Here is a 27,563-nt window from a genome sequence, read left to right as displayed (position 1 = left end):
AAGAGAAAAAAAGACTATGACTACCTTGGTGAGAAAAAAACATGGAAAAAGAGTATGTAAGAGAAAAAGATTACGGATGGCTTTCACAGGGTATTCAGCCACATACAGGACATCTCAAACATTTCTCATGTCTAATTCATACCAGTACTTAGAGGACAAATGCCTGCTCCTCAAGAAAGCCTCCCACGGCTGCTTCAGCCCATGAAAATATTAAGCAAGTGCTCATAATGTGCCAGCCACTCTAGTAACTTTATCTCATTTAATCTTCACAACCTGACATAATTATTTTCCCCATTTCAGAGATGAAGAAAATGATAAGAGAAGTTAAGTAACTTGCCTTATTGCTTAGCCAATAAGTAGCAGAGCTGCAACTTTTCCCCAGATCTTTCAGACATCAGAAAACTAAGCTCTCAACTAAGTTACTAAAATGATTCTCAAGACAATTTCCCCCTTCTTTGAACCTATATTGCATTTACTATCTATATCACATATTAAGCAATTAATTTCAGGCATCAGATTTGTTCCAGACACTGTGCCAGCTCCGGTGAATAAAAGATATAAATAGCAGGCAGTCCCTTCTCTAAAGCAGGGTTTCTCAAACTGTTTTGACTACAACCTACAGTAAGAATGCAATTTATATGGAGACACAGTACACACACACACATAATCTATAAAACTGAAATACAAGTTTCACAAAACAGCCTTTGCTCTTTCTATATACCGTGTGTTCTGATTTGTTTTCTGGCCTATTCTATTTGGCTTTTTAAAAATGTGGTCCAATGTACTACATTAAATCTACAATCCATGAGTTATGACTTACATGGTTTGAAAAAAAACACTGCCCTTGAGAGCTCCCAGGTCAAAGGGGGAGATAAGATATGAGTAATAGTAAAATTACTATAACAGTAGTTAACATTTCAGGAACTCTTATTGTGTGTCCAGCACTCTGATAAGCACTTTACATGAATTATTTGGATCCAAAATTCAACCCAGCCTGCCTGTTTGAATCCAATGTCCATATTCTTTTCACCATACCACACTGCCTGTACAGCATGAGAACCATAATGAGGAACATTTCCATGAGGAAATGGGGATGGGGGGAGGGAATACTCAGAAAACTTCACAAAAGTGAAGATTTCTGAGTTGTGTCTTGAAGTATAAATTTTCAAGAATTTGGCACATGAACTCCTGTAGGTGCTCTACAAATATTTGTGGATAGAATCCTTAACCTTCTCTTGTGATACTGAAAAATAGCATGTTATTTTTACATGGAAATCTATGAAATTTTTAACTGATGCTCTCTCTCCTAACAGAAATCTCAAGGAACACCTGCCACATGGCACTTGAAAAAAAAGTTCTGGAGTTTGATAACAGTTTTTCTAGAAGAGCTGTCTATAAAATGACATCCAGTACTTGCTACCAGGAGACCAGGATCCTAATCTCAGAATTTATGTGTGTCTTTGGGCAGATAACTTTACCTCTCTGGGACTCAGTTACTAATCTGTAAAATGATAAAAACAGGCCATATGATCAGCAAGTTTCTTTCTAGTACTAATAAATTCTAATAATAAATTCTAGTGACTCTAGTACTAACAAATTTAGCAAGTCCATGAAAAAGAATAAATAATTATAATAAAGTCCATTTGCTCACAAAGACATCAGGATGAATTTGAGGCTCTGGAACTAAGCTCCTAGGTCTCTGTCTTGCCTAATCCTCTTAGCTGGATGTGGAACTGACAATGTACACCCACAGATCTGACATCACCATTTCATCCACCAGAGCCTAAATTTCTTGTGAGAGGCCAGTGATTAGAAGCCACACAGGAGTAGATTTTAGTTTTAAGAGCCAAAATGTCAAACCATGAAAATGACGGTCTCTATCAATACAGAGCGCTCCATCATGGAAATATGCAAACAGATATTGGCAAAATACTTGGAAGGACTTTGCAGAAGAAATTCAAACATGAGGTAAAAGCTGTATTAGACATCCTTACAAGGAACTTTTAGTCCTAAAATTCTACAATTTTCTCTTCACAAAGAAACAGAAGGAATAGCCCTTAGCACACTTTGAAGGGGAAAAAATACTCAAAAAGTTTTCTGAACTTTTCCAGCCTCCTTCCCTCCTTCTTTCCATATTACAGTTCCAGCACACTGGGTCATTCACAGCCAGAGACATCATGGCTACACTTGTCTACTCTTTTCAGGATTTGTTTTTATTTTATGAAGAGGGAAGGACAGGTTTAGTTGCCAAGGAAAGAACCATGAAGTACCTCTTCAAGGGCCCAGGTCCACACCAGGAAATACCTCTCAGGAGAATGGAAACTTAAGAGATTGGCTCTACCCAGCAGTATCCAACTCAAGGTGGCCTCTGGTTTCTCAGGACACATAGATTAATGGCCCTCAAAGCATAAAGTTAGGAACCTATACGGATGTCTACCCCAGCCCCAGCTGCCCAGACTAGTCTAAGACACTCCTGTAATTGGAGAATGATGTACTGTAAACTGAGTCCCTGCTGCCTCTATTGGTGGTCTTGGGCCATTCACTGCTTGACGTGGAGCCTGAATAATTCCAATTATAAAATGCACCCATTGTAAAATGAATATAGAAGATGAATTGTAAGACTTTTTCCAGTACCGACATTGTTACTCTAATATAAAATAGTAATTTTATAACTAGCATCTATCCTAAATTCTCAAAAATGTAAATATAAAAATAATTGTAAATACTTATCACCTAGTGAGCACATATTATGGGCAGATGCAGTACCTTACATACTTACCTCCTTTAATCTTCACAGCAATCCTATTTTACATATGAGGAAACAAACTGAGAAAGATTAAGAAACTTGCCCAAGGTCACACAAGTAAGTGGGAGAGCCAGAGCTTTGTCCAGACCTACTCATTCTAAATCCAATCCTCCTTCCACTAATCTATTCATTTCCAGGCTTCTATCCCAAAAAAAGAATACTATCTGGAAAATAAAAGAACAGAGAGTACGGAAAAAAATGGCTAAAGACTAACTTCAATCTGCTAGTAAAGATCTGCTTTCTATAGCCAACAAGGAAATAATAAAAACTATTGGAGCCACCAAAAGACAAGGGCCCTCCCAAGCTGCTGTAAGCAAGATTCATCTGAAATTCCTCCCACCTCTATCTTCTCTATTAGTCTCCAAAAGGTAGATGGGCTTGGGGACCAAGAATAGGCTAGAGAAAGCATTTTTACATCTATATAATCCTAAAGAGGCAGAGGCCAACTTTTAAGACCAGTTCTTCTCACCTGCTGCTGATTCACCCAGCCCCCTCCTCTCCCAGGAAGCCTGTTCAGTGACTTCTGCCTCTCCAAGAAAGGCCTTCATTCATTCCTCCAGATCTGGATCCTAATTCCAGAAGAAGCTATGCCACATTAAAAATGGAGAACTAGCCATCCCCTCTCCCACCACTGGCTTAAAGAAAACTGCCCACCTCTCCCACTACTGGCTTAAAGAAAAAAAATCTAAGGGGAAAAGGGTGAGAAAAACATCTAGATTTCTTAGAAGACATCTACGTCCACTGCTCTGCTGTTCTATCTATAGAGATGTAGAAAGGATAGTAGAGGCCAGGACCCCCAGGCTACTGCTTGCCCAATGGCATCAGAAAAACCAACTCCGTCTTTACACGGAGAAGGCTTCTGCAATCACTCAATCCAATGGTTTCCAAGCTTTTTTTTTTAAAGCCTCTCAAACTCTTTTTTCCAGTCAAATCTTACAGAAACAACAATATGTAAACAGGTAAATGCATAGCTGCTCTGGCTGAAAAGGAGGTGGGGAAGTTCCCCTTCCTCAGCGTCTTCCCACTTCCCAGTCTCACCACAATAGCCTGTGAAGTTGCACTTCCAAACCCTGAGACTCTAGTTTACACCTCCTTGTGTTACTTAAGGAAACTGGGGTCAAGGGGGAGAACGTGACTTTGTCAAAATCACAGTGCCTAAGCTGGAACCCAAATTCAGATGTACTGACTTAAATGGCAGTCAATTTCCCATCTCATCACACTATTCCTTGTAGATGATCACATGAAAAGTGAATGTGAAAGGGGTTTTTAAAGCACGAAGTGCTGGAGGCTTGTAAAGTTCCCTCAGGTAATTTTCTCAACAGGTAAAGATTTCCAAGGTTAATTTCACCAGGTAGCACTCAATGGCAAAGAAACCCTCTCATGCTCCCAACCGCTCAATAAAGTGTCTATTTGTAAAAACAGGCATGATTATGTTACCAACTTAGAAAGAGCAATAGTAAATACATGAGACTCAAGAGGCTTCTGCAAGATTCCCTGTTCCCTGTGTCCTAAGAAACCATCCCTTAAAGACATGGGGATTTTCCTGATATCCACCATACCTGGAACATGGAGTAGAATCTAAACTTGCATATTAAAGTTAACTCCTTAACTATGTATTATACAGCCTGGGCCTCAGTTTCTCTACAACTATGGTAGCCAGCCTCCAAGACAGTATCCAATGATCCCTGCCTCCTGGTATTCACACCTTTGTGTATCCTTTCCCACCTAGTAGAAGGGTTGGTCTGTGTGATCAAAAGAATACAGTTGAAGTGATGATATATCATTTCTGAAATTAGATTACAAAAGGCACTGCAGCTTCTGTTTTGGTTGCTCTTTTCTCTCTCAGATCATTCATTGTGGGGAAGCTAGCTGCCATGTTGTGAGCAAGGAACTGATGCTACCAGCCTGTCAACAGCCAGCTAAAAACTGAAGCTAGCCAATAACCAGATGAGTGAGTGTGGAAGGGAATCCACCAGGCCCAGGTGAACCTCTAGAAAACTGTAGCTCTAGGCAACAGCTTGACTGTAATCTCAGTTGAGACATAACAGCCAGAACCACCCAGCTTGGCCACTCTAAAATTCCTCACCCTCGGAAACTGTAAGATAATGTTTATTTTTTTCTTAAGCTGATAAATTTTACAGGCAATTTATTGAAGCAACAGTACATAACTAATACAACTACAAAACTAAGGCTTCTGGGTTTACATCCGAAAGCCCATTATGAAACCAAAAGGCCATCTGAAACAAAACCCAAGGTATCTAGGGTTGGAATTTCCCCTTAAACAATAATTGTCTCTATTGCTTACTCATAAGGTGACTGGTTGAAAGTCACTTCATCTCTCTTAGTTGTGGTTTCCTCGTTAAATATATTGGGATATTTTCTTTGCACATGATGGTGAGGATTAAATGAGAATAGCTTGTAAAATTATCTTTAAAACAGTATAAAACTATACTGATTAAAATTGTTATAATAAAGACTTTGGAAGGTATCCCATCAAGCCCACTCCCAAAAGCCACCAAAAGGAGATGACCCTGTTCAGTGAAGTCAAATGGAACAGCTTCTTTTTTTACCATTTATTCAACTGTATTAAAAGTATTACCCTCAGGGCACCTGAATAGCTCAGTCGGTTAAGCATCCAACTCTTGATGTCAACTCAGATCCTGATCTCATGGTCTTGAGATTGAGCCCCCTCGTCAGGCTCCACGCTGGGCATGAAGCCTCTTAAGACTCTCTCTCTCCCTTTCCCCCAGGGGTGTGCATGTGTGCTTTCTCATAAATGAATGAATGAATGAATGAATGAATTCTCTGCTATCACTACTTCTCATAATAACAAAAGCAACAATTATCAGTGTTTGGTATTATATACCAAGCACAGTGCTAAGTGCTTTCACATTATTTTCTCATTTAATACTCCGTTTAACATACAAAGAAACTGAAACTTAGAGAGGTTAAAGTGATTTGGTTAGTAATGGAGTCAGAATTGAACCTCACATCCATGCAACTCCAAAGACCATGTCCTTTCCACTAAACCAACATGCTGCTTACCATACCCAGTAGCCTGAAAGTATCTAATACAGAAGGCATTCAGATACAACTTAAAAGAACTGAAAACATGAAAGAGAAAGGAAGAAAAATCACCTTTCAAATTAATGGGGAAATAAAAAGATTCAGGAGATGTAGATTTTGGTCTTGTCTAGGGCACCAAGCAGTTATAACATCTTGGGCAAGTTATCTACCAGTGAAAAAAATTTTAAACCCTCATATTACATAGTACTTTTAATCTACAAAGCATTCTGAAGTATCTGCAAATATTTGATTGTCATAGCAAACCTCAAAGGTAGTTTAACTGTCTCCATTCTACAAATGAGAAAACTGAGATCCAAAAAGAATTCCAGTAACTTGCCCGTAGTTTTTAAACAGCTGGTACATGTCAGAGATAATATACCTAGATTTATTCTCAGAGGTACCTAAGATTCAATAGCTTTAGGGAATGTTCAAAGGTCACAGCAAGGACAAGAATCTGGTTTCTTTCTTACTCCCCTAAGCCAGTGTTACAACCAAGTATACAAACCAGGACAGCTTTTTTTTTTTTTTTTCAACGTTTATTTATTTTTGGGACAGAGAGAGACAGAGCTTGAACGGGAGAGGGGCAGAGAGAGAGGGAGACACAGAATCGGAAACAGGCTCCAGGCTCCGAGCCATCAGCCCAGAGCCTGACGCGGGGCTCGAACTCCCGGACCGCGAGATCGTGACCTGGCTGAAGTCGGAAGCTTAACCGACTGCGTCACCCAGGCGCCCCCAGGACAGCTTTTTTAAAACACTGATGCCTGGGCCCCATACCTACCTTTACCGCCCCCCCCCCAAATTTAATTTATTTGGTCCTGAGTGGGATCTAAGTGTCAATACATTTTTAAGCTTTCTTGGAGTGGCAAAACTTGAGAACTACTATCCTAACCCCAGGAGTCACAGATTAAGAAATGTCATGATCCACTCTCATTTTCTAATGTCAAATTCCTTGAAATCATCCATTTTTGGTATAAATTCATCACATTTACAAAGAAAATGTCTTCTATTACTAAAAATGACTATGTAAGTTAAATAATTTAATTTTTGTTACCTAAGAATAAATTTTTATTCAACATGCAATCAATATCTTAATGGTCAAGAGTGGATATGTGGCATGAGCAATAAAAGTGCTTATAGAAAAAGAAAGAAGTTGCCCACAAAAGTACACTATGAACAAAAACAACTAAGAAGAAAATTGAAGTAATCTTTTTTTCTCTAAATATCCCTGCTTGGGGATCTCAGAACTCCTTGGTTCTACCAAGATGAATTTACCTGGAGTGTCCTCTTATGAGGATTTAGATACTGTACAGATTTGTCTCACAGTATCTCCACTTCTTTCTGCTAATTCCACTCCTAGCTGACTGAGTTCTTTCCCCTAATCCTCAAGCCTATGGTTATGGGTTTGAACTGTGTCTCCCAAAATAAGATATGTCAAAGTCCTAAGCCCTAGTACTTCAGAATGTGATTTTATTTTAAAATAGAGTCTTTACAGAGGTAATCAAGTTAAAATGAGGTTATTAAGGGGGGGGGGCCCTAATGCAATATGACTTGAGTCCTTACAAGGAGAAATTTGGACACAAATTTCCAAATTCCAGCTAGGCTATTTTGGTCTATGCTTACTAAGAAGTTCACACACACATACACAAGGAGAGAGTCTATGAAAAGACAGGGAGATGTCCATCTACAAGCCAAGGAATGCCTAAGGCTACCAGAAGCTAGGCGAAGGGCCTGGAACAGATCCTTCCTTCACCTTCAAAGGCAGTATGGCCCTGGCTGACACCTTAATTTTGGACTTGTGGCCTCCAGAACTGTGTGACTATAATTTTCTTTTGTTCTAAGCCAACCAGTTTGTGGTATTTTGTTACAGGAGGTCAAGGAAACTAATGATTCACCTTTCTCTAAACACTTCAAGTTTCTACCCAGCTTATTTGGTGGAACTGTTTAATTTTTTAGCATAGAAATCCTACAGTCCTAATAAAATCAAAGCCTCTCAAGGGCAGAAACACCATTTTATACATTTTTTTTTATCTACAACTCTTAAGGAGAGACTGGTCTCAGAAAAAGTATTGAGGAAACATTTGCTCACTTGGATCACTTTCTGGAAAATGTTCTGCAGCCACTACTATTGTTTTAGAATTGAACAACCAGCTTCCTTACACCCTCACAAAATTTACCCAACCAAAGCCCCAAATCCTATAACAGGTCCTTTCTAGCACCTTCTTACAGAGATACCCCATGGTTCACCATAGGATATGTTCCCCCTTACCACAAGGAGTGATTAATTTGTTCAACTACAAGTGTGTTTCTCGTGATATTTGGCTTAATTGTGCTAAGTGAAAGTGGCAACTTTTAGGGTAATGTGGCGAAGAGAAAACAGTCATGGTCATCAAATATCTAAGTAATGCTTGTTTTCTTATTTCAAATTCTCTTGTGTCTAAAATCAAACAAAAGTACACATGTACCCATCTTCTTTAACATTTAATCCTAGAGGAAAACAACAGAAACTAATATGAATTTGCCATCATTATGAGAAAAAACACATTGAGTCATAGATAATGAAAGGAAACCTCTGTGTGTGTGCATGTGTGTGTAAATAAAAACACTTTAAATTTGTAAAAAAAAAAAAAAAAAAAAAATTGAACAACCAGAAAATCACTTTTCCTACTTCCATAATTCTGTTACACTGGAATTAGCTATTTTTATTTTATTTTATTTTATTTTATTTATTTATTTTGCTAATTAACATTTTTAGTTGCATTTATTAACATTTTTTAAATATAATTTATTGTCAAGTTGTATACTAACATACAGTATATACAGTGTGGTCTTGGTTTTGGGGGTAGATTCCCATGACTCATTGCTTACATACAACACCCAGTGGTCACCCCAACAAGTATCCTCCTCGATTCCCATCACCCATTTTCCCTCTCCCCAGCCCCCCCCACCCAACCATTGGTTTGTTCTCTGTATTTAAGAGTCTTTTATGGTTTGCCTCCCTCCCTCGCTGTTTGTAATTATTTTTCTCCTCTTCTCTTCCCCCATGGTCTTCTGTCAAGTTTCTCAAGTTCCACATATGAGTGAAAACATGGTATCTGTCTTTCTCTGACTTATTTCACTTAGCATAATACCTTCCAGTTCCATTCATGTTGCTGCAAATGGCAGGATTTCACTCTTTCTGACTGCCAAGTAATATTCCATTGTATATATATACCACATCTTCTTTATCCATTCATCAGCTGATGGACATTTAGGCTCTTTCCATAATTTGGCTATTGTTGAAAGTGCTGCTATAAACATTGGGGTACATGTGCCCCTATGAATCAGCACTCCTGTATCCTTTGGATAAATTCCTAGTAATGCTATTGCTGCGTCACAGGGTAGTTCTATTTTTAATTTTTTGAGGAACCTCTACACTGTTTTCCAGAGGCTGCACCAGTTTGCATTCCCACCAGCAGTGCAAGAGGGTTCCCATTTCTTCACATTCTCGCCAGCATCTGTTGTTTCATGAGTTGTTCATTTTAGCCACTCTGACTGATGTGAAGTGGTATCTCAGTGTGGTTTTGATTTGTATTTCCCTGATGATGAGTGATGTTGAGCATTTTTTTCATGTGTCTGTTGGCCATCTGGATGTCTTCTTTGGAAAAGTGTCTATTCATGTCTTCTCCAACACTCTTCTTCATGAGTTTTTTGTATATAAAATACCACTTACTCTCTGATACCCATAAGTGAAAAATTCACAAAATCATAGAATCTTATACTGTTTGAGACTCAGAGAGGGCTAACAGACCATCTAGTGCAACTCTAAAGTGATACCTTCCTCAGGGCACACAATACCATTTCTCTCTTTTATTTTTAAAAAAAGGTTTAAAGATTTTATTTTTAAGTAACCTCTCCACCCAACATGGGGCTAGAACCCACAACCCCATGATCAAGAGCTGCATGCTCCACTGACTGAGCCAGCCACATACCCCTCTCTCTTTTATGATAAATGCCACATCCTCCCTTGTCCATTGTATTAGTTACTGGCTTATAGGGCTCCTTCTCACCTTACCACCTCCCACTAGGCTATAAGCACATCAAGGGTTGAGATTTTCTCATTCATCCCCAGTGCTTATCATGATTAATGGTACATGGTCAACCAACAATTCCTAAAGTATTGTTTTCTCTTTCTTTGCCACAAGTCTATGAGCTTCTCCAAGAGAGGAACTGGATCTTACTCACTTTTATATACCTAGGGTCTAGCACAGCATGTAGCATAAAATAAATACAATAATATTTGTTGTTCATGTAATAAAAATGTTTTACTCACTATTTCTGTGCTAGACTATTCTAGCCTATGAACTTACTAAGAAGTTTAGATACCCAATAACCAAAAAACAAAAAGTAGCAAGTCAAAATAGAGCCAACTTCTACTCCAAAAGGAAAAATTATTGCTGAGATACTTAAAGAGAATTAAATGTTTAGGTATCTTAAATAGGTTAGGTCCTAAAGACCCACAGCTGCCTGGGATGACACAAAGTAGAGATTCCAAACAATTATCTTGAAAAATTCACTCGGGATTCGGCGGCAAGATGGCGGCTTAGGAGGACGCTGGGCTCACCGCACGTCCTGCTGATCACTTAGATTCCATCTACACCTGCCTAAATAACCCAGAAAACCGCCAGAGGATTAGCAGAACAGAGTCGCCGGAGCCAAACGCAGACGAGAGGCCCACGGAAGAGGGTAGGAAGGGCGGCGAGGCGGTGCGCGCTCCACGGACTGGCGGGAGGGAGCCGGGGCGGAGGGGCGGCTCGCCGGCCAAGCAGAGCCCCCGAGTCGGGCTTGCAAAAGCGGAGGGGCCGGGCGGACTGTGTTCCGACAGCAAGTGCGACTTAGCGTCTGGGAGGTCAGAAATTAACAGCTCTGCTCGGAAAGCGGGAAGGCTGGAGGACAAAGGGAGGGAGAGCTGCTGAGCCCCCTGACAACAGAGCTCAGTTTGGTGGGGAACAAAGGCGCTCGCCAGCGCCATTTCCCCCGCCCATCCCCCAGCCGAAATCCCAAAGCGAACCGGTTCCTGCCAGGGAACTTGCTCGCTCCGCGCAAACACCCAACTCTGCGCTTAGGCGGAGCCAAACCTCCGGCAGCGGATCTGACTCCCTCCCGCTGCCACAGGGCCCCTCCTGAAGTGGATCACCTAAGGAGAAGCGATCTAAGCCTGCCCCTCCTGCCCCCGAGCACCTTGCCTACCCACCCCAGCTAATACGCCAGATCCCCAGCATCACAAGCCTGGCAGGGTGCAAGTAGCCCAGACGAGCCACACCACTCCACAGTGAATCCCGCCCCTAGGAGAGGGGAAGAGAAGGCACACACCAGTCTGACTGTGGCCCCAGCGGTGGGCTGGGGGCAGACATCAGGTCTGACTGCGGCCCCGCCCACCAACTCCAGGTATACACCACAGCACAGGGGAAGTGCCCTGCAGGTCCTCACCACGCCAGGGACTATCCAAAATGACCAAGCGGAAGAACTCCCCTCAGAAGAATCTCCAGGAAATAACAACAGCTAATGAGCTGATCAAAAAGGATTTAAATAATATAACAGAAAGTGAATTTAGAATAATAGTCATAAAATTAATCGCTGGGCTTGAAAACAGTATACAGGACAGCAGAGAATCTCTTGCTACAGAGATCAAGGGACTAAGGAACAGTCACGAGGAGCTGAAAAATGCTTTAAACGAAATGCATAACAAAATGGAAACCACCACAGCTCGGCTTGAAGAGGCAGAGGAGAGAATAGGTGAACTAGAAGATAAAGTTATGGAAAAAGAGGAAGCTGAGAAAAAGAGAGATAAAAAAATCCAGGAGTATGAGGGGAAAATTAGAGAATTAAGTGATACACTAAAAAGAAATAATATACGCATAATTGGTATCCCAGAGGAGGAAGAGAGAGGGAAAGGTGCTGAAGGGGTACTTGAAGAAATCATAGCTGAGAACTTCCCTGAACTGGGGAAGGAAAAAGGCATTGAAATCCAAGAGGCACAGAGAACTCCCTTCAGACGTAACTTGAATCGATCTTCTGCACGACATATCATAGTGAAACTGGCAAAATACAAGGATAAAGAGAAAATTCTGAAAGCAGCAAGGGGTAAACGTGCCCTCACATATAAAGGGAGACCTATAAGACTCGTGACTGATCTCTCTTTTGAAACTTGGCAGGCCAGAAAGAATTGGCAAGAGATTTTCAGGGTGCTAGAGAGAAAAAATATGCAGCCAAGAATCCTTTATCCAGCAAGTCTGTCATTTAGAATAGAAGGAGAGATAAAGGTCTTCCCAAACAAACAAAAACTGAAGGAATTTGTCACCACTAAACCAGCCCTACAAGAGATCCTAAGGGGGACCCTGTGAGACAAAGTCCCAGAGACATCACTATAAGCATAAAACATACAGACATCACAATGACTCTAAACCCGTATCTTTCTATAATAACACTGAATGTAAATGGATTAAATGCGCCAACCAAAAGACATAGGGTATCAGAATGGATAAAAAAACAAGACCCATCTATTTGCTGTCTACAAGAGACTCATTTTAGACCTGAGGACACCTTTAGATTGAGAGTGAGGGGATGGAGAACTATTTATCATGCGACTGGAAGCCAAAAGAAAGCTGGAGTAGCCATACTTATATCTGACAAACTAGACTTTAAATTAAAGGCTGTAACAAGAGATGAAGAAGGACATTATATAATAGTTACAGGGTCTATCCATCAGGAAGAGCTAACAATTATAAATGTCTATGCACCGAATACCGGAGCCCCCAAATATATAAAACAATTACTCATAAACATAAGCAACCTTATTGATAAGAATGTGGTAATTGCAGGGGACTTTAATACACCACTTACAGAAATGGATAGATCATCTAGACACACGGTCAATAAAGAAACAAGGGCCCTGAATGAGACATTGGATGAGATGGACTTGACAGATATATTTAGAACTCTGCATCCCAAAGCAACAGAATATACTTTCTTCTCGAGTGCACATGGAACATTCTCCAAGATAGATCATATACTGGGTCACAAAACAGCCCTTCATAAGTTTACAAGAATTGAAATTATACCATGCTTACTTTCAGACCACAATGCCATGAAGCTTGAAATCAACCACAGGAAAAAGTCTGGAAAACCTCCAAAAGCATGGAGGTTAAAGAACACCCTACTAACGAATGAGTGGGTCAACCAGGCAATTAGAGAAGAAATTAAAAAATATATGGAAACAAACGAAAATGAAAATACAACAATCCAAACGCTTTGGGACGCAGCAAAGGCAGTCCTGAGAGGAAAATACATTGCAATCCAGGCCTATCTCAAGAAACAAGAAAAATCCCAAATACAAAATCTAACAGCACACCTAAAGGAACTAGAAGCAGAACAGCAAAGGCAGCCTAAGCCCAGCAGAAGAAGAGAAATAATAAAGATCAGAGCAGAAATAAACAATATAGAAACTAAAAAAACTGTAGAGCAGATCAACGAAACCAAGAGTTGGTTTTTTGAAAAAATAAACAAAATTGACAAACCTCTAGCCAGGCTTCTCAAAAAGAAAAGGGAGATGACCCAAATAGATAAAATCATGAATGAAAATGGAATTATTACAACCAATCCCTCAGAGATACAAACAATTATCAGGGAATACTATGAAAACTTATATGCCAACAAATTGGACAACCTGGAAGAAATGGACGAATTCCTGAACACCCACACGCTTCCAAAACTCAATCAGGAGGAAATAGAAAGCTTGAACAGACCCATAACCAGCGAAGAAATTGAATCGGTTATCAAAAATCTCCCAACAGGGGCGCCTGGGTGGCGCAGTCGGTTAAGCGTCCGACTTCAGCCAGGTCCCGATCTCGCGGTCCGTGAGTTCGAGCCCCGCGTCGGGCTCTGGGCTGATGGCTCAGAGCCTGGAGCCTGCTTCCGATTCTGTGTCTCCCTCTCTCTCTGCGCCTCCCCCGTTCATGCTCTGTCTCTCTCTGTCCCAAAAATAAATAAACATTGAAAAAAAAAAAAAAAAAAAAAAAAAAAAAAAAAAAAAAAAAATCTCCCAACAAATAAGAGTCCAGGACCAGATGGCTTCCCAGGGGAGTTCTACCAGACGTTTAAAGCAGAGATAATACCTATCCTTCTCAAGCTATTCCAAGAAATAGAAAGGGGAGGAAAACTTCCAGACTCATTCTATGAAGCCAGTATTACTTTGATTCCTAAACCAGACAGAGACCCAGTAAAAAAAGAGAACTACAGGCCAATATCCCTGATGAATATGGATGCAAAAATTCTCAATAAGATACTAGCAAATCGAATTCAACGGCATATAAAAAGAATTATTCACCATGATCAAGTGGGATTCATTCCTGGGATGCAGGGCTGGTTCAACATTCGCAAATCAATCAACGTGATACATCACATTAACAAAAAAAGAGAGAAGAACCATATGATCCTGTCAATCGATGCAGAAAAGGCCTTCGACAAAATCCAGCACCCTTTCTTAATAAAAACCCTTGAGAAAGTCGGGATAGAAGGAACATACTTAAAGATCATAAAAGCCATTTATGAAAAGCCCACAGCTAACATCATCCTCAACGGGGAAAAACTGAAAGCTTTTTCCCTGAGATCAGGAACACGACAAGGATGCCCACTCTCACCGCTGCTGTTTAACATAGTGCTGGAAGTTCTAGCATCAGCAATCAGACAACAAAAGGAAATCAAAGGCATCAAAATTGGCAAAGATGAAGTCAAGCTTTCGCTTTTTGCAGATGACATGATATTATACATGGAAAATCCGATAGACTCCACCAAAAATCTGCTAGAACTGACACAGGAATTCAGCAAAGTTGCAAGATACAAAATCAATGTACAGAAATCAGTTGCATTCTTATACACTAACAATGAAGCAACAGAAAGACAAATAAAGAAACTGATCCCATTCACAATTGCACCAAGAAGCATAAAATACCTAGGAATAAATCTAACCAAAGATGTAAAGGATCTGTATGCTGAAAACTATAGAAAGCTTCTGAAGGAAATTGAAGAAGATTTAAAGAAATGGAAAGACATTCCCTGCTCATGGATTGGAAAAATAAATATTGTCAAAATGTCAATACTACCCAAAGCTATCTACACATTCAATGCAATCCCAATCAAAATTGCACCAGCATTCTTCTCGAAACTAGAACAAGCCATCCTAAAATTCATATGGAACCACAAAAGGCCCCGAATAGCCAAAGGAATTTTGAAGAAGAAGACCAAAGCAGGAGGCATCACAATCCCAGACTTTAGCCTCTACTACAAAGCTGTCGTCATCAAGACAGCATGGTATTGGCACCAAAACAGACACATAGACCAATGGAATAGAATAGAAACCCCAGAACTAGACCCACAAACGTATGGCCAACTCATCTTTGACAAAGCAGGAAAGAACATCCAATGGAAAAAAGACGGCCTCTTTAACAAATGGTGCTGGGAGAACTGGACAGCAACATGCAGAAGGTTGAAACTAGACCACTTTCTCACACCATTCACAAAAATAAACTCAAAATGGATAAAGGACCTAAATGTGAGACAGGAAACCATCAAAACCTTAGAGGAGAAAGCAGGAAAAGACCTCTCTGACCTCAGCCGTAGCAATCTCTTACTCGACACATCCCCAAAGGCAAGGGAATTAAAAGCAAAAGTGAATTCCTGGGACCTTATGAAGATAAAAAGCTTCTGCACAGCAAAGGAAACAACCAACAAAACTAAAAGGCAACCAACGGAATGGGAAAAGATATTCGCAAATGACATATCGGACAAAGGGCTAGTATCCAAAATCTATAAAGAGCTCACCAAACTCCACACCCGAAAAACAAATAACCCAGTGAAGAAATGGGCAGAAAACATGAATAGACACTTCTCTAAAGAAGACATCCGGATGGCCAACAGGCACATGAAAAGATGTTCAGCGTCGCTCCTTATCAGGGAAATACAAATCAAAACCACACTCAGGTATCACCTCACGCCAGTCAGAGTGGCCAAAATGAACAAATCAGGAGACTATAGATGCTGGAGAGGATGTGGAGAAACGGGAACCCTCTTGCACTGTTGGTGGGAATGCAAATTGGTACAGCCGCTCTGGAAAGCAGTGTGGAGGTTCCTCAGAAAATTAAAAATAGACCTACCCTATGACCCAGCAATAGCACTGCTAGGAATTTATCCAAGGGATACAGGAGCACTGATGCATAGGGCCACTTGTACACCAATGTTCATAGCAGCACTCTCAACAATAGCCAAATTATGGAAAGAGCCTAAATGTCCATCAACTGATGAATGGATAAAGAAATTGTGGTTTATATACACAATGGAATATTACATGGCAATGAGAAAAAATGAAATATGGCCTTTTGTAGCAACGTGGATGGAACTGGAGAGCGTGATGCTAAGTGAAATAAGCCATACAGAGAAAGACAGATACCATATGGTCTCACTCTTATGTGGATCCTGAGAAACTTGGCAGGAACCCATGGGGGAGGGGAAGGAGGAAAAAAAAAAAAAGAGGTTAGAATGGGAGAGAGCCAAAGCATAAGAGACTGTAAAAAACTGAGAACAAACTGAGGGTTGATGGGGGGTGGGAGGGAGGAGAAGGTGGGTGATGGGTATTGAGGAGGGCACCTTTTGGGATGAGCACTGGGTGTTGTATGGAAACCAATTTGTCAATAAATTTCAGAAAAAAAAAAAAATAAATAAAAAATAAAAAATAAAATTAAAGAAAAAAAAAAAAAAAAAAAAAAGAAAAATTCACTCGGGCAGCTCTCGAAACAAAAGACATAATTTTCTGCTTACCTAACATACATCCATTAACAGTACCTGAATCTTAGGGTGCCTGGGTGGCCCAGTTGGTTGAGCACCTGAGCTCTTGATTTTGGCTCAGGTCATGATCCCAGGGCCCTGGGATTGAGTCCCGTGTGGGACTCCATGCTGAGTGTGAAGCCTTCTTAAGATTCTCTCTCTCTCCCTCTGCCCCTCTCCCCTGCTCTCTTGCTCTCTCTCTCTCTCTCTCTCTCAAAAATAAGTAAGTTAATTAATTAATTAATTTTTTAAAAACACAACAACAACAGTACCTAAACCTCAACCAGACTAAGAACAACAGCCTGGCCAAGTGTCTTGTTCCAGATCTCCACTGGTATAAAGAGAAGTCCAAGCCAGCGTCAGAAAAACACTAAATCAGACTTCGAAAGAACTTCTCAGTTCCTAATAGGCTCCAACGACTTCCCAAAGAAGGAGTCCTCTAGGTTCTGCTGAAGCCCAGAGAAATGGTAGACCTCAACACATTTTCAAACTGGTAAAGCTCAGTGGAAGCTCAATGGAAGCTCATTCTTCCACACATAAATGTCACCTCCTTTCTGGAGTCTTCAGTGCCTCTTCTCCTCCCTTTCCACTCCTTGCTTAGATAATACTTTGTACATCCCTCTATTATACATTCATCATTGAATGTTATAATAATTTTAGTGTCTTTCTCTCCTGCTAGAGCAGACACACAATAATCACAACTACAAAAAAACAAAATTGCTGCTCCTTTCCACGCTAAGACCTCAGGTACCCTGGCTTGTCTTAATTCTGGGAGAAAAAGCAAAAAAAAGTGAAATGTTTTAAAATACCTGCCTGTTTACCATGTATTGCCTAAGAGCCATGGGTTTGTATACTGCAATTCCTCTTTTTTTTTAATATTTTAAATTTTTAAAATATTTATTTTTGAGAGAGAGAGAGAGCGTGTGAGCGTAAGTGGGGGAGGGGCAGAGAGAGTGGGAGACACAGAATCCAAAGCAGGCTCCAGGTTCTGAGCTGTCAGCACAGAGCCTGACATGGGGCTCAAACTCACAAACCATAAGATCATGACCTGAGCCACAGTCGGAGGCTTAACTGACTGAGCCACCCAGGCACCCCTTTAAATATTTTAAATAGCAGCATTTATTCATCACCTTATATATTCTGGATATCGTGCTAGATACATCAATATGAATTAGCACAATACTCCTAATAACACAGTGCATTAGACAGACACTCCCAAAGTGGTTCCCAAAGGATTTTCATAGATATCTTGCATCTCCACCACACACACACACACCAAATTAATTAGTTTTCAAACAAATTTAATGAAATACTAAACTAAAAAGTCAAAGGGGTTTTTTATACTGCAGATGTTCTTGTGGTCTTTAACACTATAGGGTAGAAATTCCAAGATGGAGAACATTTCATTGTCATTGCTACTATGTTGGGTTTTTCTCCTTTTTGTTTATTATATATATGTATACACACACACACACACACACACATATTTATATTTACACACATTTAATTTAAATCCAAGTTAGTTAACATATAGTGTAATAATGATTTCAGGAACAGAATTTAGTGATTCATCACTTACATATAACACCTAGTGCTCATCCCAACAGGTGCCCTCCTTAATGCCCAATACCCATTTAGCCTATCCTCCACCCCAACACCCCTCCAGTGACCCTCAGTTTGTATTTAAGAGTCTCTTACGGTTTGTCTCCCTCTCTGTTTTTATCTTATTTTTGCTTCCCTTCCTTTCTTTTAATTTATTTTTGAGAGAGTGTGAGTGGGGGAGGGCAGAGAGAGAGCAACAGAGGATCTGAGGCAGGCTCTGCACTGACAGCAGCAAGCCCCGTGTGGGGCTTGAACCCACAAACCACGAGATCATGACCTGAGCCAAAGTCAGACACTCAGGCGATCCACCCAGGTGCCCCACTTCCTTTCCTTTTTTAAAGTATTGTGCTCTAGTCAGAATGGTAGGCAGATACACACACAGAGACTTCAGAGCACTCTCTATTTGTCTAAATCCTAGGCCTTCATCATCCTGAACAAGGGGCTAGACATTAGCATTAAAGGGTCAGTGCTCTTCAGGAATCAGGAAAATCTCAGACTCCTTAGAATAGTAAGGAACTTAGAGGTCATCAAGGAAAAGTTCCTAATTTATAGAGGGAAACTGAGGCCCAAAAAGGAGAAAGGATTTGGTCAAGATTCCATAGTTTGCTAAAAGCAAACTCATGTTTTGATGATTATTTCAGTGCAGTTTCTGATGTATCTTTTCTCTTAAAAAAAAAAATCCAATCTCAAAAGTGAGGATTAGCGGGGGCACCTGGGTGGCTTAGTCAGTTAAGTATCCAACTCTCGACTTCAGTTCAGGTCATGATCTCATGGTTCATGAGACTGAGCCCTGCGTCAGGCTCTGCACTGACAATGTGGAGCCTGCTTGGGATTCTCTCTCTCTCTCTCTCTCTCTCTCTCTCTCTCTCTCTCTCTCTCTCTGCCTCATCCCTGCTGGAGCTTTCTATCTTTCTCTGAAAGTAAATAAACTTTTTAAAAAACAAGGATTAGGGAGGTAATTTGTCCAAAGTCATATACCTAGTACATGATCAAGTCAAAATCTAAACCTAGGACATCTCCTAGGAAGGTCTAGCCTCTAACTCTCACTTACTTTCATGTCAAAGTTTTGTGACTCCAGATATAAATGCAACTTCATTTTCTTGACCTTTAAATTCTTTGAAGTTTGCTTGTAGTCCAATTTGGCAGAATAAAAACACATTTACCTATGTTCCTACCCAAAATCACACTAAAATAATATAAAGATTTTTTTTTTAATTTTTTTTAATGTTTATTTTTGAGACAGAGAGAGACAGAGCATGAACGTGGAAGGGTCAGAGAGAGAGGGGGACACAGAATCCGAAGCAGGCTCCAGGCTCTGAGCTGTCAGCACAGAGCCCGACGCGGGGCTCGAACTCACGGACCGTGAGATCATGACCTGAGCTGAAATCGGACGCTCAACCGACTGAGCCACCCAGGCACCCCAATATAAAGATATTTTAAAAGGTATAAACAAACCTCAACAAGGAAGAGAATGGGTAAGAGACATCAGAAGATGTCAGATTTCAACAAATTTTTAGACTATACAGAGTGAATGGAGGATTTGTGACCTTTTTTTAAAAAGAAAGGTAAAAGAAGCTACAGTGTAGCATGGTCCCTGGGCAACAGAGGTGTGTGGTCCTTAGACAGAAGGATCACATCCCCTGGAAAAACCACTAAACACCTACAAGAATAGGCTTAGGAAGTAGTAATCATTTGACTCAAATCACATAAGGCTACCAAAAGCTTGAACCCTCGTCTTATTTTTGCTACCTTTCTGTAACACATTTGCTATTAATCAACTTAAGAAAATATAGAATGACTCAACAGCCCACATCACAAAACAAGGAGACAGGAGTGTTTCCCAAGGTCTACAATTTGGCCTCCTTTACTAACTCCATAAAAGTCCTTCATGTTTAGGTTCTCCCTGGTAAGAGCTTAGGCTATTCAAACATTTGGAGTAAGAACCCCATATTCCAATTCATATTTCAATTGTCTGATTCTACAACTCTGAAAAAGTAGGTTATCAGCACCTGACAAAATTATGACAAAGCTTGGAAGTGAAAGATTTCAGAAGCACTACCACTGTTTCAGGTCAAAGCTGAGCTCATCCACATTACCCACGATAGTGACAGAGAAGAAGCTTTTCATCCCTTTTTAGAACAGAACATGCCCTAAGGTAGGTGTTGTTACATCTGCTAACCAGCTAAAACAGATTCATTTGTAAGTGCCAAATTTTAGGACTGCCTACAGTACCGATTAAAGCATTAACAACTCCAGGATCATTTCTTAATACACAGCAATTATGTGAGTGCTACCGCTGTTTGCACCCTACTCCCATTTGAACTCTTATCTATCACCGCATTAAGCACATCTACTTACTCAATTTGTGTTTTTCTAATGTACACAGAAAGAATACTGAATTAGAAGTCAAAAGAATAGTTCTAAATACAGCTCAAGCTTTGAAGTCAGCAAGCAGGTTTGAATCCCAGTCTTCTGTGAGATAATAAATAAATCACTCATCTCTGGGTCTCAATTACTTCATCTGTACAGTGGGTGTAATACCTACATGAGAGACCCAATGTAAGGATTAATTGACAGTATATGGCAACTTGCACAGCAGTAAGGCACTCAGTAATGTTAGTTGCTTCTTTTGTTGACCACCTGGCATATGACAGGTACTTCCAACACTGGAATAACTGAGGAAGTGTTTAGGGAGAGGGCAGATACATGAACACGCATAATTACAATACAATAAAGTACAATACAATAAATGCTGTCATAGCTTTTAGAAGAAAGTATCACATAAACACTGAAAAAAAGGATATTCTGTCTGGAACAGGAGGACAGTGTCAGAGAAGGTATCAGAGACAGAGATATTTTAACTGGGCTTTGAAGGTTGTTGAGCAGAAGTACAACAAAGCAATGAAAAACAGGTTACACAAAAGAAACTATGAGAAACAAGTTAGGGAGACATGAAAGAGGTATATGTGGCTTATTTAAGCAACAGCGAGAGAAAACCTGAGAGAAGTGAATGAGTTACACAAGACCAGAAAATTAGCATAAAGAGCCTACCCATACGAATTTTTTGTGGAGAGGAAAGTGATATGAGAGAGAAGGAGAAGAAGTATCATGTGAGAAACTCATGAAGAAAATATTTAGTAAAAAAAAAAGAAATAAAATCACCACTGTGATTATAAAGGACTGTGATATGGAGAAGAACTTGAATTTACTTTGTATGACCCAAGGGTCAGACTTAGGAAGGTAGAGGGAAATGAAGAGTGGCATAAAAATGGTCCAGCAATGGGGTGCCTGGCTGGCTCAGTCAAAGGAGCATGCAACTCTCGATCTCAGAGTCATGAGTTTGAGCCCCACATTGGGTGTAGAGATTACTTAAATAAATCATTTTTTTTAACAACCCAGGGATATTAATCACATACAGAGTGGGGTATTTGGAATTTAAAAGGAAATGTCCCTTCTTTAAGTGGTGACATTAGCCCAGAGAGCTCAAGGAAGAAACTCTTTATCTACTGGCTAAGGAGCCCAGGCTTTCTCTTCCTCTTTAGGGACAGGACTTGACTTGATGGGCTTTTGACGGAACCGCGTTTGAGGAAGGTGCTTCTGCCACTTCCTGAGATACTTACACAATTCAATTCAACCTCCAAAGGGAACATTAGCCCACACAAAAACAGCCTAAAAAAGAAAACTAAACTAAAGAAGGCAACTGACTTTAGAGGAAACTAGGCTTAAAGACAGAAGGGCTATAGGGCTGCAGAACATCACAGACATCAAGTATGTACTACTCTGTAATGGAGGAAGTAAGCAACAGAACAACTGCAATACCCTTACCTAAATGTTGGAGTTGTCAGGAGTCACAGGGGCATCCAGGCCAACACACTATACGGAGAAACTGAAGCCCAGAGAAGGGAAAGAAGGAAGAGCCAGGCCTAAAAACAACTTACACACTTTACACTGCAGGTAGGCTCGTTTACTGGTATTATCTCAATTTTCCTCAAGTAGGAGGAAGTAGGTATTATTCTCCCAATAAGATTCTAAGTTCTTTAAAGCATTCTAATGTTTGTGTTAGTTACGCTTGTGGATTTCTGGAGTAAATGATACTTTCTTTCCTTTTTGACCCCATGGGTTATTAAAAAAATTCACTTTGAGGACTGAGGTTCCCCCACACAAATAACATAGACTACAAAAACAGTTTCTCAACACCTCACCCCAACTGCCCTACGCTCTAAGTCTAGATCTTCCAATGTATCCCATGTTCAATAAAAATTAGTCTATGTCAAGAATTACACATGGCCAACAGACACAAGAAAAGATGCTCAATGTCACTCATTATCAGGGAAACGCAAATCAAAACTACAGTGAGGTATCACCTCATACCTGTCAGAATGGCTAAAATCAACAACACAAGAAACAACAGGTATTGGCAAGGATGCAGAGAAAAGGGAACTCTCTTGCACCATTGGTGGGAATGTAAACTGGTGTAGCCACTCTGGAAAACAGTATGGAGGCTGCTCAAAAATTTAAAAATAGAGGCTCCTAGGTGGCTTAGTCGGTTAAGCGTCCAACTTCAGCTCAGATCATGATCTCACTGCTCGTAAGTTCGAGCCCCACATCAGGTTCTGTGCTGACAGCTCAGAGTCTGGAGCCTGCATCAGATTCTGTGTCTCCCTCTCTGCCCCTCCCCCACTCACACACTGTGTGTCTCTCTCTCCCTTTCAAATATAAACATTAAAAAAAGTTTTTTTTTTAAGTTAAAAATAGAATTATCCTACAATCTAGCAATTGCACTACTGGTATTTACTCAAAGAATCCAAAATACTAATTCAAAGGGACAGATGCACCCCAATGTTTATAGCAGCATTATCTACAATAGCCCAACTATGGAAACAGCCCAAGTATCCATCGATTGATGAATGGATAAAGAAGTTGTGAGATACATACACACACACACACACACACACACACACACACACACACACACACACACAGTGGATATTACTCAGCCATCAAAAAGAATGAAATCTTGTCATTTGCAATGACATGGATGGAGCTAGAGGACATTCTGGTAAGCAAAATAATTCAGTCAGAGAAAGATAAATACCATATGATTTTACTCATATCTGGAATTCAAGAAACAAATAAGCAAAGGGGGAAAAAAGAGTGAGAGGCAAACCGAGAAACAGACTCTTAACTAAGGAGAACAAACTGATGGTTACCAAAAAGGGGGGGGGGGATGGGCTAAATAAGCGATAGGGTTTAAGGAGTATACTTGTGATGAACACTAGGTGATGTATGGAAGTGTTGAATCACTATATTGTACACCTGTTACTAATATTACACTGTATGTTGGGCTGCCTGGGTGGCTCAGTCAGTTAAGCATCCAACTTTGTATCAGGTCATGATCTCACGGTTTGGTTTCTGAGTTCGAGCCCCACATTGGGCTCTCTGCTGTCAGCACAAAGCCTGCTTCAGATCCTCTGTCTCCCTTTCTCTCTGCCTCTCTGTGGCTTCCATACTCTCTTAAATATAAATAAATATTTTTTTAAAACTTTTTAAATATTACACTGTATGTTAACTAACTGGACTTTATTAATTTTTTTAATCTTTATTTATTTTTGGGAGAATGAGAGAGACACAGAGTGAAGGCAGGGGAGGAACAGAGAGAGAGGGAGACACAGAATCCGAGGCAGGCTCCAGGCTCTGAGCTGTCAGCACAGAGCCCGACGCAGGGCTCGAACCCACGAACTGTGGGATCATGACCTGAGCCAAAGTCGGACACTTAACTGAATGAGGCACCCAGGTGCCCCAACTAACTGGACTTTAAATAGAAAATTCAAAAAATGTAAAAAAAAAAAAAAAAAAAAAAGGTTCTATTTCAGTTCTTGTGCTGAGAATAGGAAATACAGATTTGAATCAGACAAGACCTCTACCTTCAAGGAGTTTCCATTCTAGTAAGGTAAACAGACATGGCAATCAGTGATGATTTTTGAGTCATAAAGACGTGGGTTCAAATCCTGGGTCTACCCTTTACTAGCTAAGGCAAGTCATTTCTTTTATCTAAACTCTATATTCCTTATCTGTGAATTGAGGGCAATATCATCAGCCTAACTCAAAGGGTTACTAAGCATTTGGTGAAATAATATATTCAAAGTGCCCAGACTAATATCTAATCTATAGTATACATGGTTAGTATATATTTACTGAATTAATAGCTTATATGAGAGTATCCTATTTTGGGGGAAAGAAGGAGAGAACCTATCAGCATTATGCTTTCCCATAATCTTGGAACTTCTAAGGAAATGCTGTTTGCTTGATCATGCAAATCGCATGTTCTCCAGCTCATGTGCCTTAGACCAACCAGCTCCATCCCAGAATTAAAAACCAGAAAGAGGAACCTGGCAGGTGCCACACAATGACTAGGAATGAAGGAAATAGTTGTCTGACCTGAACCAAGGTGATAAAGGGAAGTTGGCAGTAGAACAAAGCTTAAAAAAACCAAGACATGAAATCCCACAAATCCATCAGGCTAAAGACTATAAAAGCCTATTTAAATACAAATATCTCAGCAAAGTGGAGCTTGGATGAGAAATTAGGAGCCACAGGGGTTCATGGATCCCTATGGGCCACAGTACTTCTCCACTTCAAGTAGTCATTCTTCCAATAAAAATATACTACATATTGGGGCACCTGGGTGACTCAGTCAGTTAAGCATCTAGCTCTTGATTTCAGCTCAGGTCATGATCTCATGGTTTATGAGATGGAGCCCTGCATCAGGGTGGGATTCTCTCTTTCCCTCTCTCTCTCTCTCTCAAAATAAATAAATAAATGTTTAAATAAATACATATACAAATATATGCATACATATGAGTGTATGTGTGTATATATATATATATATATATATATATATATATATATACACACACACACATATCTACTGTAGGTCAGGTATTTGGGGCAACAGAGGACTTAGACATGGTCGCAACACTTTGAGACATTTATATTGTCAGAGACTGAGATCACAATGAGAAAAGGTTTCATCACAAAGGTTCTCACATACTGATACTCAGTGGCCTGTAGACAGTGGTGATGAAAAGTAGCACTACTTTTCCCATTTCCATTCTCCCTTCCAAATCTCCCAGCCACCAAATTTCCTCTATCTCTTCTTCAATCAATTCACCATATGCAATGCCTGCCATTTCTACAGGCCCTTCCCTGGACAGAAGAAAGACAGAAGAAAGAGCCTGACTACGGGCCACTACAGTTTAAAGCAGAAACCTAACCACAAAGCCCATACCTTACCCTGCCTATAGCCTCTGAATCAAACTTTTCAAAATAGTTTTAAAGCTACAGAAGAATGAGTTCTGCTATATCTATTTTAAGTCTTAAAGGAACAGTTCTGAGAAGACAGAATTAAGTCTTCTGAGATCTCACTTACTGAACAGCTATTATGCAACAGGCACCAAATTAAATGCTTTACATACACTAATGTTCTCCACACAGCTCTGTGAGAGAGTTACTATTGTCCCAATTTTACAAAGGAAAAAAAAAAAAAAACCTGTGTTCACAGAAACTAAATGACTTGCCCAAAAATCACACAGTTAATAGGTGATGGGGCCAAAATCCATAGGCAAATTAGCCATGTCCACTTTCATCTGCCTTTTTTTCCACTGCATCTCACATTTTTATCCTAATAATAACCCCTAGAGGCAGGTAAAAGAGGTATCAGCATTATCCCATCTTACAAATGAGGAAACTCATACTTGAGGAAGTGCTATTACTTTCTCACGAACAAGTCAGTAAATGGCAGAGCCATGGTTTGTACCCAGATCTTCTGCCCTCAGATCTATGCTCTTTCCACTACCTGACCTTTCCTCTTACATTTGCCCTGCAGAGGGGTGTAGTGAAATGCACTTAACAGGGAGTCAGAAGTGCTGAGATATAGTCCTGACTCTGTAACTAACTTACTGCGTAATACTGAGTTGTTTTTTCCTTTCCAGTTCTGGCCCCATACACAGCAGCAGCTGAGAAGTTGATGCCCAAGAAGAGCCATCTATGAACTCCTTTTCAAGGAGGGAAAGTGGTGGCCAAGAAGGAAGTCCACATGCCTAAACATCCTGAGCTGGCAGACAAGAATGTGCCCAATCATAACATTATCAAGGCTACGCAGTCTCTCAAATCATAAGGCTACATAAAGGAATAGTTTGCCTGGAGACATTTCTACAAGTACCTTATCAACAAGGTTATCCAGTATCTCTGTGAATACCCCCATCTGCCCCCTGAGGTTGTGCCTGCCATTCTGCACCACATCCATCCTGAAACTGTCAGGCCATAGCCCAAAGGTGTGAGGGGAGAGCAACCTGTAAGACTCACATGAGGGGAAGCTGACAGAGACACCTACAGACAAAGCACTGTGCCCCCTGGTGCCAACAAGAAAGGTGAAGTTGGGGCTGGGTCAGCAAGTGAATTCCAGTTTACAGGTGGATTTAGTCATGGATGTGGTCAGCCAGAGATTGTTTTGTGTTGAATAAATCTGTAGCCAGAAAAAAATTGTTTTAAATACTGAGTGAGTTATTTTTTCTTCTCTTGGTCTCAGTTTTCTCATTCATAAAATAAAGGTGTTGAATTGGAAAACTTTTAGGTTGCCCTCCAGCTGGCAATCTGGGTTTTAATTAGTACCAACAAGTCTATGAGAAGAAGGGTCTCTGGTTTCCTTGCCACCCAACAGTAGCTTTCTAACGCAAACAAACAAATATTAATTGTTATAGTATAAAGTTAGAAGTGCTCAGCACCAGAGTAAAAATTGTTCATTCGATTTTATTCCTTCCTTCCTCAAACACCCTAGGTGTAAACACAGAAAAGACCACTAATAATCCAATGTTGGCACACCCAATAACTAGCACATCTAATAACATGCCAAGTATGCCTAGGAGTGAAGAGTATGTCCACGGTGGGCCCTTCTTTCCACTGCTGGATCCACAACACTTCTACTCACTAGGTAATCTTATTTCCTAGGTTGGGACATCAGCTCTGCTTCATTTTCAGCAGACCTGCTAATGACTTTAATTAAGTCCCATTAGATATAAACAAGTTAAGATAGACTTTCGACTAATAGGGGAAAAATGAAATTTAACCCCAGATATAAATTCTTCCATGGCAGGAGATAGGAAGAGGGCAAGAAGTAGAATACAAGACTAGGCAAATTACTTCCCTTAATTTCTTATATAAAGTAAAGGAGAGTGGG

General features: G+C 40.3%; 1 protein-coding gene and 1 pseudogene across 2 annotated transcripts in view; one reads left to right on the top strand and one right to left on the bottom strand.

Annotated features, from left to right (window-relative positions):
* The window catches only part of PAK1 (p21 (RAC1) activated kinase 1), a 165,687-nt gene that overhangs the window by 112,757 nt on the left and 25,367 nt on the right, over positions 1-27,563 (bottom strand). The gene's annotated exons all lie outside the window — the stretch shown is intronic.
* LOC122484233 lies at positions 1,868-27,466 on the top strand (annotated as a pseudogene).

Source organism: Prionailurus bengalensis, chromosome D1, assembly GCF_016509475.1.
Source record: "Prionailurus bengalensis isolate Pbe53 chromosome D1, Fcat_Pben_1.1_paternal_pri, whole genome shotgun sequence".
Classification (NCBI taxonomy): Eukaryota; Metazoa; Chordata; class Mammalia; order Carnivora; family Felidae; genus Prionailurus; species Prionailurus bengalensis.
Note: the sequence above shows the minus strand (reverse complement) of the source record. Positions and strands in the feature narration are given on the sequence as shown.